Source organism: Actinia tenebrosa, unplaced genomic scaffold (genome assembly GCF_029948245.1).
Source record: "Actinia tenebrosa isolate PJP-AT-01 unplaced genomic scaffold, QUT_ActTen_1.0 PGA_scaffold7__59_contigs__length_16204524, whole genome shotgun sequence".
Taxonomy (NCBI): Eukaryota; Metazoa; Cnidaria; class Anthozoa; order Actiniaria; family Actiniidae; genus Actinia; species Actinia tenebrosa.
The window spans coordinates 8,972,889-8,985,745 of record NW_028292584.1 but is presented as its reverse complement, the minus strand read 5'-3'; positions in this window follow the sequence as shown (position 1 = coordinate 8,985,745).

Below are 12,857 nucleotides of genomic sequence, written 5' to 3'. Positions count from 1 at the left end.
CGATTTTGGGTGTTTTTCACACCTTTTCAATAATTTTGAATTATTTATGACATTGTAAAAATGGGTGTTTTTGGGCAAAAAGCATGGACTATAGCCCATGCTTTTGATCGATTTTGGATGTTTTTCACACCTTTTCAATAATTATGAATTATTTATCAAACTAAAAAAATGGGTGTTTTTGGACAAAACGCATGGACTATAGCCCATGCTTTTGATCGATTTTGGGTGTTTTTAACACCTTTTCAAAACATGAATTATTTATGAAACTTGAAAAATGGGTGTTTTTGGACAAAAAGCATGGACTATAGCCCATGGTTTTGATCTATTTTGGGTGTTTTCACACCTTTTCAAAACATATGAGTTATTTATGAAATTCTAAAAATGGGTGTTTTTGGACAAAAAGCATGGACTATACCCCATGGTTTTGATCTATTTTGGGTGTTTTCACACCTTTTCAAAACATATTAATTACTTATGAAACTTGAAAAATGGGTGTTTTTAGACAAAAAGCAAGGACTATGGCCCATGGTTTTGATCGATTTTGGGTGTTTTTCACACCTTTTCAATAATTATGAATTATTTATGAAATTGTAAAAATGGGTGTTTTTGGACAAAAAGCATGAACTATGGCCCATGGTTTTGATCGATTTTGGGTGTTTTTCACACCTTTTCAATAATTATGAATTATTTATGAAACTTGAAAAATGGGTGTTTTTGGACAAAAAGCATTGACTATAGCCCATGGTTTTGATCCATTTTAGGTGTTTTTCACCCCTTTTCAAAACATATGAATTATTTATGAAATTCTAAAAATGGGGGTTTTTGGGCAAAAAGCATGGACTATAGCCCATGGTTTTGATCGATTTTGAGTGTTTTTCACTCCTTTTCAAAACATATGAATTATTTATGAAACTTGAAAAATGGGTGTTCCTGGACAAAAAGAATGGACTATACCCCATGGTTTTGATCTATTTTGGGTTTTTTCACTCCTTTTCAAAGGATATGAATTATTTATGAAACTTGAAAAATGGGTGTTTTTGGACAAAAAGCATGGACTATAGCCCATGGTTTTGATCGATTTTTGGTTTTTTTCACACCTTTTCGAAAAATATGAATTTTTTATGAAATTCTAAAAATGGGGGTTTTTTGGCAAAAAAGCATGGACTATAGCCTATGGTTTTGATCGATTTTGGGTGTTTTTTACTCCTTTTCAAAGGATATGAATTATTTATGAAACTTGAAAAATGGGTGTTTTTGGACAAAAAGCATGGACTATAGCCCATGCTTTTGATCGATTTTGGGTGTTTTCACACCTTTTCAAAACATATAAGTTATTTATGAAACTTGAAAAATGGGTGTTTTTGGACAAAAAGCATGGACTATACCCCATGGTTTTGATCTATTTTGGGTGTTTTCACACCTTTTCAAAACATATTAATTACTTATGAAACTTGAAAAATGGGTGTTTTTGGACAAAAAGCATGGACTATGGCCCATGGTTTTGATCGATTTTGGGTGTTTTTCACACCTTTTCAATAATTATGAATTATTTATGAAACTTGAAAAATGGGTGTTTTTGGACAAAAATCATTGACTATAGCCCATGGTTTTGATCCATTTTAGCTGTTTTTCACACCTTTTCAAAACATATGAATTATTTATGAAATTGTAAAAATGGGTGTTTTTGGGCAAAAAGCATGGACTATAGCCCATGCTTTTGATCGATTTTGGGTGTTTTCACACCTTTTCAATAATTATGAATTATTTATGAAACTTGAAAAATGGGTGTTTTTGGACAAAAAGCATGGACTATACCCCATGGTTTTGATCTATTTTGAGTGTTTTCACACCTTTTCAAAACATATTAATTACTTATGAAACTTGAAAAATGGGTGTTTTTGGACAAAAAGCAAGGACTATAGCCCATGGTTTTGATCGATTTTGGGTGTTTTTCACACCTTTTCAATAAATATGAATTATTTATGAAATTCTAAAAATGGGGGTTTTTTGGCAAAAAAGCATGGACTATAGCCCATGGTTTTGATCGATTTTGGGTTTTTTTCACACCTTTTCGAAAAATATGAATTTTTTATGAAATTCTAAAAATGGGGGTTTTTTGGCAAAAAAGCATGGACTATAGCCTATGGTTTTGATCGATTTTGGGTGTTTTTTACTCCTTTTCAAAGGATATGAATTATTTATGAAACTTGAAAAATGGGTGTTTTTGGACAAAAAGCATGGACTATAGCCCATGCTTTTGATCGATTTTGGGTGTTTTCACACCTTTTCAAAACATATGAGTTATTTATGAAACTTGAAAAATGGGTGTTTTTGGACAAAAAGCATGGACTATACCCCATGGTTTTGATCTATTTTGGGTGTTTTCACACCTTTTCAAAACATATTAATTACTTATGAAACTTGAAAAATGGGTGTTTTTGGACAAAAAGCATGGACTATGGCCCATGGTTTTGATCGATTTTGGGTGTTTTTCACACCTTTTCAATAATTATGAATTATTTATGAAACTTGAAAAATGGGGGTTTTTGGACAAAAATCATTGACTATAGCCCATGGTTTTGATCCATTTTAGCTGTTTTTCACACCTTTTCAAAACATATGAATTATTTATGAAATTGTAAAAATGGGTGTTTTTGGGCAAAAAGCATGGACTATAGCCCATGCTTTTGATCGATTTTGGGTGTTTTCACACCTTTTCAATAATTATGAATTATTTATGAAACTTGAAAAATGGGTGTTTTTGGACAAAAAGCATGGACTATACCCCATGGTTTTGATCTATTTTGGGTGTTTTCACACCTTTTCAAAACATATTAATTACTTATGAAACTTGAAAAATGGGTGTTTTTGGACAAAAAGCAAGGACTATGGCCCATGGTTTTGATCGATTTTGGGTGTTTTTCACACCTTTTCAATAAATATGAATTATTTATGAAATTGTAAAAATGGGTGTTTTTGGACAAAAAGCATGGACTATAGCCCATGGTTTTGATCGATTTTGGGTGTTTTTCACACCTTTTCAATAATTATGAATTATTTATGAAACTTGAAAAATGGGTGTTTTTGGACAAAAAGCATTGACTATAGCCCATGGTTTTGATCCATTTTAGGTGTTTTTCACACCTTTTCAAAACATATGAATTATTTATGAAATTGTAAAAATGGGTGTTTTTGGGCAAAAAGCATGGACTATAGCCCATGCTTTTGATCGATTTTGGGTGTTTTTCACACCTTTTCAATAATTTTGAATTATTTATGAAACTTGAAAAATGGGTGTTTTTGGACAAAAAGCATGGACTATAGCCCATGGTTTTGATCGATTTTGGGTTTTTTTCACACCTTTTCGAAAAATATGAATTTTTTATGAAATTCTAAAAATGGGGGTTTTTTGGCAAAAAAGCATGGACTATAGCCCATGTTTTTGATCGATTTTGGGTGTTTTTCACTCCTTTTCAAAACATATGAATTATTTATGAAACTTGAAAAATGGGTGTTCTTGGACAAAAAGCATGGACTATACCCTATGGTTTTGATCTATTTTGGGTGTTTTCACACCTTTTCAAAACATATTAATTACTTATGAAACTTGAAAAATGGGTGTTTTTGGACAAAAAGCATGGACTATGGCCCATGGTTTTGATCGATTTTGGGTGTTTTTCACACCTTTTCAATAATTAATAATTATTTATGAAACTTGAAAAATGGGTGTTTTTGGACAAAAAGCATGGACTATAGCCCATGCTTTTGATCGATTTTTGGTGTTTTCACACCTTTTCGAAAAATACGAATTATTTATGAAACTTGAAAAATGGGTGTTTTTGGACAAAAAGCATGTACTATGGCCCATGGTTTTGATCGATTTTGGGTGTTTTTCACACCTTTTCAATAATTATGAATTATTTATGAAACTTGAAAAATGGGTGTTTTGGGATGAAAAGCATTGACTATAGCCCATGGTTTTGATCGATTTTGGGTGTTTTTCACACCTTTTCAATAATTATGAATTATTTATGAAATTTTAAAAATGGGGTTTTTTTGGCAAAACAGCATGGACTATAGCCCATGGTTTTGATCTATTTTGGGTGTTTTTCACACCTTTTCAAAAAATATGAATTACTTATGAAATTCAAAAAATGGGTGTTATTGCACAAAAAGCATGGACTATAGCCCATGGTTTTGATCGATTTTGGGTTTTTTTCACACCTTTTCGAAACATATGAATTATTTATGAAACTTGAAAAATGGGTGTTCTTGGATAAAAAGCATGAACTATACCCCATGGTTCTGATTTATTTTGGGTGTTTTCACATCTTTTCAAAACATATGAATTACTTATGAAACTTGAAAAATGGGTGTTTTTGGACAAAAAGCATGGACTATAGCCCATGCTTTTGATCGATTTTGGGTATTTTTCACACCTTTTCAAAAAATATGAATTATTTATGAAACTTGAAAAATGGGTGTTTTTGGACAAAAAGCATTGACTATAGCCCATGGTTTTAATCCATTTTAGGTGTTTTTCAAACCTTTTCAAAACATATGAATTATTTATGAAATTGTAAAAATGGGTTTTTTTGGGCAAAAAGCATGGACTATAGCCTATGCTTTTGATCGATTTTGGGTGTTTTTCACACCTTTTCAATAATTATGAATTATTTATGAAACTTGAAAAATGGGTGTTTTTGGACAAAAAGCATGGACTATAGTCCATGGTTTTGATCGATTTTGGGTTTTTTTCACACCTTTTCGAAAAATATAAATTATTTATGAAATTCTAAAAATGGGGGTTTTTTGGCAAAAAAGCATGGATTATAGCCCATGGTTTTGATCGATTTTGGGTTTTTTTCACACCTTTTTAGAAAAATATGAATTACTTATGAAATTCTAAAAATGGGTGTTATTGGAAAAAAAGCATGGACTATAGCCCATGGTTTTGATTGATTTTTGGTTTTTTTCACACGTTTTCGTAAAATATGAATTATTTATGAAATTCTAAAAATGGGGGTTTTTTGGCAAAAACGCATGGACTATAGCCCATGGTTTTGATACATTTTGGGTGTTTTTCACTCCTTTTCAAAGGATATGAATTATTTATGAAACTTGAAAAATGGGTGTTCTTGGACAAAAAGCATGGACTATACCCCATGGTTTTGATCTATTTTGGGTTTTTTCACACCTTTTCAAAACATATGAATTATTTATGAAATTCTAAAAATGGGGGTTTTTTTGAAAAAAAGCATGGACTATAACCCATGCTTTTGATCGATTTTGGGTGTTTTTCACTCCTTTTCAAAACATATGAAGTATTTATGAAACTTGAAAAATGGGTGTTCTTGGACAAAAAGCATGGACTATACCCCATGGTTTTGATCTATTTTGGGTGTTTTCACACCTTTTCAAAACATATGAATTACTTATGAAACTTGAAAAATGGGTGTTTTTGGACAAAAGGCATTGACTATGGCCCATGGTTTTGATCGATTTTGGGTGTTCTTCACACAAGTTCAATAATTATTAATTATTTATGAAACTTGAAAAATGGGTGTTTTTGGACAAAAAGCATGGACTATACCCATGCTTTTGATCTATTTTGGGTGTTTTCACACCTTTTCAAAACATATGAATTATTTATGAAACTTGAAAAATGGGTGTTCTTGGATAAAAAGCATGGACTATACCCCATGGTTTTGATCTATTTTGGGTGTTTTTTACTCCTTTTCAAAACATATGAATTACTTATGAAACTTGAAAAATGGGTGTTTTTGGACAAAAAGCATAGACTATAGCCCATGCTTTTGATCGATTTTGGGTGTTTTCACACCTTTTCAAAACATATAAGTTATTTATGAAACTTGAAAAATGGGTGTTTTTGGACAAAAAGCATGGACTATACCCCATGGTTTTGATCTATTTTGGGTGTTTTCACACCTTTTCAAAACATATTAATTACTTATGAAACTTGAAAAATGGGTGTTTTTGGACAAAAAGCATGGACTATGGCCCATGGTTTTGATCGATTTTGGGTGTTTTTCACACCTTTTCAATAATTATGAATTATTTATGAAACTTGAAAAATGGGGGTTTTTGGACAAAAATCATTGACTATAGCCCATGGTTTTGATCCATTTTAGCTGTTTTTCACACCTTTTCAAAACATATGAATTATTTATGAAATTGTAAAAATGGGTGTTTTTGGGCAAAAAGCATGGACTATAGCCCATGCTTTTGATCGATTTTGGGTGTTTTTCACACCTTTTCAATAATTATGAATTATTTATGAAACTTGAAAAATGGGTGTTTTTCGACAAAAAGCATGGACTATACCCCATGGTTTTGATCTATTTTGGGTGTTTTCACACCTTTTCAAAACATATTAATTACTTAAGAAACTTGAAAAATGGGTGTTTTTGGACAAAAAGCATGGACTATGGCCCATGGTTTTGATCGATTTTGGGTGTTTTTCACACCTTTTCAATAATTATGAATTATTTATGAAACTTGAAAAATGGGTGTTTTTGGACAAAAATCATTGACTATAGCCCATGGTTTTGATCCATTTTAGGTGTTTTTCACACCTTTTCAAAACATATGAATTATTTATGAAATTGTAAAAATGGGTGTTTTTGGGCAAAAAGCATGGACTATAGCCCATGCTTTTGATCGATTTTGGGTGTTTTTCACACCTTTTCAATAATTATGAATTATTTATGAAACTTGAAAAATGGGTGTTTTTGGACAAAAAGCATGGACTATAGCCCATGGTTTTGATCCATTTTAGCTGTTTTTCACACCTTTTCAAAACATATGAATTATTTATGAAATTGTAAAAATGGGTGTTTTTGGGCAAAAAGCATGGACTATAGCCCATGCTTTTGATCGATTTTGGGTGTTTTTCACACCTTTTCAAAGGATATGAATTATTTATGAAACTTGAAAAATGGGTGTTTTTGGACAAAAAGCATGGACTATAGCCCATGGTTTTGATCGATTTTGGGTGTTTTTCACACCTTTTCAATAAATATGAATTATTTATGAAATTGTAAAAATGGGTGTTTTTGGACAAAAAGCATGGACTATGGCCCATGGTTTTGATCGATTTTGGGTGTTTTTCACACCTTTTCAATAATTATGAATTATTTATGAAACTTGAAAAATGGGTGTTTTTGGACAAAAAGCATTGACTATAGCCCATGGTTTTGATCCATTTTAGGTGTTTTTCACACCTTTTCAAAACATATGAATTATTTATGAAATTGTAAAAATGGGTGTTTTTGGGCAAAAAGCATGGACTATAGCCCATGGTTTTGATCGATTTTGGGTGTTTTTCACACCTTTTCAATAATTTTGAATTATTTATGAAACTTGAAAAATGGGTATTTTTGGACAAAAAGCATGGACTATAGCCCATGGTTTTGATCGATTTTGGGTTTTTTTCACACCTTTTCGAAAAATATGAATTTTTTATGAAATTCTAAAAATGGGGGTTTTTTGGCAAAAAAGCATGGACTATAGCCCATGTTTTTGATCGATTTTGGGTGTTTTTCACTCCTTTTCAAAGGATATGAATTATTTATGAAACTTGAAAAATGGGTGTTCTTGGACAAAAAGCATGGACTATACCCTATGGTTTTGATCTATTTTGGGTGTTTTCACACCTTTTAAAAACATATTAATTACTTATGAAACTTGAAAAATGGGTGTTTTTGGACAAAAAGCATGGACTATGGCCCATGGTTTTGATCGATTTTGGGTGTTTTTCACACCTTTTCAATAATTAATAATTATTTATGAAACTTGAAAAATGGGTGTTTTTGGACAAAAAGCATGGACTATAGCCCATGCTTTTGATCGATTTTGGGTGTTTTCACACCTTTTCGAAAAATATGAATTATTTATGAAACTTGAAAAATGGGTGTTTTTGGACAAAAAGCATGTACTATGGCCCATGGTTTTGATCGATTTTGGGTGTTTTTCACACCTTTTCAATAATTTTGAATTATTTATGAAACTTGAAAAATGGGTGTTTTTGGACAAAAAGCATTGACTATAGCCCATGGTTTTGATCGATTTTGGGTGTTTTTCACACCTTTTCAAAAATTATGAATTATTTATGAAACTTGAAAAATGGGTGTTTTTGGACAAAAAGCATGGACTATAGCCCATGCTTTTGATCGATTTTGGGTGCTTTTCACACCTTTTCAAAACATATGAATTATTTATGAAACTTGAAAAATGGGTGTTTTTGGACAAAAAGCATGGACTATAGTCCATGGTTTTGATCGATTTGGGGTTTTTTTCACACCTTTTCGAAAAATATAAATTATTAATGAAATTCTAAAAATGGGGGTTTTTTGGCAAAACAGCATGGACTATAGCCCATGGTTTTGATCTATTTTGGGTGTTTTTCACACCTTTTCAAAAAATATGAATTACTTATGAAATTCTAAAAATGGGTGTTATTGCACAAAAAGCATGGACTATAGCCCATGGTTTTGATCGATTTTTGGTTTTTTTCACACCTTTTCGAAAAATATGAATTTTTTATGAAATTCTAAAAATGGGGGTTTTTTGGCAAAAAAGCATGGACTATAGCCCATGGTTTTGATCGATTTTGGGTGTTTTTCACTCCTTTTCGAAAAATATGAATTTTTTATGAAACTTGAAAAATGGGTGTTCTTGGACAAAAAGCATGGACTATACCCCATGGTTTTGATCTATTTTGGGTTTTTTCACACCTTTTCCAAACATATGAATTATTTATGAAATTCTAAAAATGGGGGTTTTTTGGCAAAAAAGCATGGACTATAGCCCATGCTTTTGATCGATTTTGGGTGTTTTTCACTCCTTTTCAAAACATATGAATTATTTATGAAACTTGAAAAATGGGTGTTCTTGGATAAAAAGCATGGACTATACCCCATGGTTCTGATCTATTTTGGGTGTTTTCACATCTTTTCAAAACATATGAATTACTTATGAAACTTGAAAAATGGGTGTTTTTGGACAAAAAGCATGAACTATAGCCCATGCTTTTGATCGATTTTGGGTATTTTTCACACCTTTTCAAAAAATATGAATTATTTAAAAAACTTGAAAAATGGGTGTTTTTGGACAAAAAGCATTGACTATAGCCCATGGTTTTAATCCATTTTAGGTGTTTTTCAAACCTTTTCAAAACATATGAATTATTTATGAAATTGTAAAAATGGGTTTTTTTGGGCAAAAAGCATGGACTATAGCCCATGCTTTTGATCGATTTTGGGTGTTTCTCAAACCTTTTCAATAATTATGAATTATTTATGAAACTTGAAAAATGGGTGTTTTTGGACAAAAAGCATGGACTATAGTCCATGGTTTTGATCGATTTTGGGTTTTTTTCACACCTTTTCGAAAAATATAAATTATTTATGAAATTCTAAAAATGGGGGTTTTTTGGCAAAAAAGCATGTATTATAGCCCATGGTTTTGATCGATTTTGGGTTTTTTTCACACCTTTTTAGAAAAATATGAATTACTTATGAAATTCTAAAAATGGGTGTTATTGGACAAAAAGCATGGACTATAGCCCATGGTTTTGATTGATTTTGGGTTTTTTTCACACCTTTTCGTAAAATATGAATTATTTATGAAATTCTAAAAATGGGGGTTTTTTGGCAAAAACGCATGGACTATAGCCCATGGTTTTGATACATTTTGGGTGTTTTTCACTCCTTTTCAAAGGATATGAATTATTTATGAAACTTGAAAAATGGGTGTTCTTGGACAAAAAGCATGGACTATACCCCATGGTTTTGATCTATTTTGGGTTTTTTCACACCTTTTCAAAACATATGAATTATTTATGAAATTCTAAAAATGGGGGTTTTTTTGCAAAAAAGCATGGACTATAACCCATGCTTTTGATCGATTTTGGGTGTTTTTCACACCTTTTCAAAACATATGAATTATTTATGAAACTTGAAAAATGGGTGTTCTTGGATAAAAAGCATGGACTATACCCCATGGTTCTGATCTATTTTGGGTTTTTTCACACCTTTTCAAAACATATGAATTACTTATGAAACTTGAAAAATGGGTGTTTTTGGACAAAAAGCATGGACTATAGCCCATGCTTTTGATCGATTTTGGGTGTTTTTCACTCCTTTTCAAAAAATATGAATTATTTATGAAACTTGAAAAATGGGTGTTTTTGGACAAAAAGCATGGACTATAGCCCATGGTTTTGATCGATTTTGGGTTTTTTTCACACCTTTTCGTAAAATATGAATTTTTTATGAAATTCAAAAAATGGGGGTTTTTTGGCAAAAAAGCATGGACTATAGCCCATGGTTTTTGATCGATTTTGGGTGTTTTTCACTCCTTTTCAAAGGATATGAATTATTTATGACACTTGAAAAATGGGTGTTCTTGGACAAAAAGCATGGACTATACCCCATGGTTTTGATCTATTTTGGGTGTTTTCACACCTTTTCAAAACATATGAATTATTTATGAAATTCTAAAAATGGGGGTTTTTTTGCAAAAAAGCATGGACTATAGCCCATGCTTTTGATCGATTTTGGGTGTTTTTCACTCCTTTTCCAAGGATATGAATTATTTATGACACTTGAAAAATGGGTGTTCTTGGACAAAAAGCATGGACTATAGCCCATGGTTTTGATCGATTTTGGACCATTTTCACACATTTTGTAAAAATATGTATCATTTAACGAAGATGCAAAATAGGTCATTTTTGACCATTTTCAGGCAAAAAGCATGGACTATAGCCTATGGTTTTGATCGATTTTGGACCATTTTCACACCTTTTGTAAAAATATATATTATTTGACGAAGATACAAGATACGGCATTTTTGATCATTTTAAGGCAAAAAGCATGGACTATAGCCCATGGTTTTGATCGATTTTGGGTTTTTTTCACACCTTTTCGTAAAATATGAATTTTTTATGAAATTCTAAAATGGGGGTTTTTTGGCAAAAAAGCATGGACTATAGCCCATGGTTTTTGATCGATTTTGGGTGTTTTTCACTCCTTTTCAAAGGATATGAATTATTTATGACACTTGAAAAATGGGTGTTCTTGGACAAAAAGCATGGACTATACCCCATGGTTTTGATCTATTTTGGGTGTTTTCACACCTTTTCAAAACATATGAATTATTTATGAAATTCTAAAAATGGGGGTTTTTTTGCAAAAAAGCATGGACTATAGCCCATGGTTTTGATCGATTTTGGGTGTTTTTCACTCCTTTTCCAAGGATATGAATTATTTATGACACTTGAAAAATGGGTGTTCTTGGACAAAAAGCATGGACTATAGCCCATGGTTTTGATCGATTTAAGGTGTTTTTCACTTTTTTTCAAAAGTATGAATTATTTATGAAATTCTAAAAATGGGGGTTTTTTGGAAAAAAAGCATGGACTATAGCCCATGGTTTTTGATCGATTTTGGGTGTTTTTCACTCCTTTTCAAAGGATATGAATTATTTATGAAACTTGAAAAATGGGTGTTTTTGGACAAAAAGCATGGACTATAGCCCATGGTTTTGATCGATTTTGGGTGTTTTCACACCTTTTCAAAACATATGAATTATTTATGAAACTTGAAAAATGGGTGTTTTTGGACAAAACGCATGGACTATAGCCCATGGTTTTGATCTATTTTGGGTGTTTTTCACTCCTTTTCAAAACATATGAATTATTTATGAAATTCTAAAAATGGGGGTTTTTTGGCAAAAAAGCATGGACTATAGCCCATGGTTTTAATCGATTTTGGGTGTTTTTCACTCCTTTTCAAAACATATGAATTATTTATGAAACTTGAAAAATGGGTGTTCTTGGATAAAAAGCATGGACTATACCCCATGGTTCTGATCTATTTTGGGTTTTTTCACACCTTTTCAAAACATATGAATTACTTATGAAACTTGAAAAATGGGTGTTTTTGGACAAAAAGCATGGACTATAGCCCATGCTTTTGATCGATTTTGGGTGTTTTTCACTCCTTTTCAAAACATATGAATTATTTATGAAAACTTGAAAAATGGGTGTTCTTGGATAAAAAGCATGGACTATACCCCATGGTTCTGATCTATTTTGGGTTTTTTCACTCCTTTTCAAAACAAATGAATTACTTATGAAACTTGAAAAATGGGTGTTTTTTGGACAAAAAGCATGGACTATAGCCCATGCTTTTGATCGATTTTGGGTGTTTTTCACACCTTTTCAAAAAATATGAATTATTTATGAAACTTGAAAAATGGGTGTTTTTGGACAAAAAGCATGGACTATAGCCCATGGTTTTGATCGATTTTGGGGTTTTTTCACACCTTTTCGAAAAGTATGAAGTATTTATGAAATTCTAAAAATGGGGGTTTTTTGGCAAAAAAGCATGGACTATAGCCCATGGTTTTTTATCGATTTTGGGTGTTTTTCACTCCTTTTCAAAGGATATGAATTATTTATGACACTTGAAAAATGGGTGTTCTAGGACAAAAAGCATGGACTATACCCCATGGTTTTGATCGATTTTGGGTGTTTTCACACCTTTTCAAAACATATGAATTAGTTATGAAATTCTAAAAATGGGGGTTTTTTGGCAAAAAAGCATGGACTATAGCCCATGCTTTTGATCGATTTTGGGTGTTTTTCACTCCTTTTCAAAACATATGAATTACTTATGAAACTTGATAAATGGGTGTTTTTGGACAAAAAGCATGGACTATAGCCCATGGTTTTGATCGATTTTGGGTGTTTTTCACACCTTTTCGTAAAATATGAATTATTTATGAAACTTGAAAAATGGGTGTTTTTGGACAAAAAGCATGGACTATAGCCC